The 635-nt window shown below is 60.8% G+C and overlaps 1 protein-coding gene across 1 annotated transcript in view; it reads right to left on the minus strand.

Annotated features, from left to right (window-relative positions):
* The window catches only part of HS3ST4 (heparan sulfate (glucosamine) 3-O-sulfotransferase 4), a 359,581-nt gene extending 358,956 nt beyond the window's left edge, over positions 1 to 625 (minus strand). Inside the window, exon 1 of the mRNA XM_005862045.2 lies at positions 485 to 625. The gene's annotated coding sequence lies outside the window, so the exon portion shown is untranslated. The remainder of the gene's footprint in view (positions 1 to 484) is intronic.
* Positions 626 to 635: the final 10 nt, after the last annotated feature.

Consider the following 635-nt stretch of genomic DNA (forward strand, 5'->3'; position numbering starts at 1 on the left):
GAAGGGTGGGAAATGTCCACCTTCCTGGGAAGGGCTTGGGTGCAGGCAGCAACACCCAGGGCACCTCTGTCACCTGCACCCAGTGTTCATCCGGCCAAGGGGGACAGAAAGTTCTGGAGATGGGGGACATCCTAGGTCTTTACTAGAAAGCCCGAACTCGCCAGCACCACCTTTTTAACTGTTCCCTGTTCATTTTGCTCTAACCTGAAAATACTTAAAGTTGGATTCCAGCCACGCAGATGCGTTCCAGGGCGATTCTGAGAGATTCCCGGGGATCTCAACGCCCTTTAGTCAACATAGCTGTCCTGACTCAGTCCTCAGCGTCCCCAACAGGAGCGCAGAGCTCCCCAAGAGCCTGCGGGAGGAACGCTGAGGGCACCAGGACTGGGGACTCCCAGGCACGGAGCTGCGCAGAGTCAGAAAGCAGCTGGCTGGACGCGCAGCTCGGGAGGCAGAGCCCGCCGCCACCTCCTCCCTCGCCTACCTGTACCACTCCAAGCCCTTCTCGTAGTTCCTGTCGAAGAAGTGCGGCTCTACGCCCACCGCCCGCACGTCCGGGTGCACGCGGATCGCCTCCAGCAGCGCGCGGGTTCCGCCTTTCTTGACCCCGATGATCAGCGCCTGGGGCAGCCCCT

Source organism: Myotis brandtii, unplaced genomic scaffold (assembly GCF_000412655.1).
Source record: "Myotis brandtii unplaced genomic scaffold, ASM41265v1 scaffold158, whole genome shotgun sequence".
Classification (NCBI taxonomy): domain Eukaryota; kingdom Metazoa; phylum Chordata; class Mammalia; order Chiroptera; family Vespertilionidae; genus Myotis; species Myotis brandtii.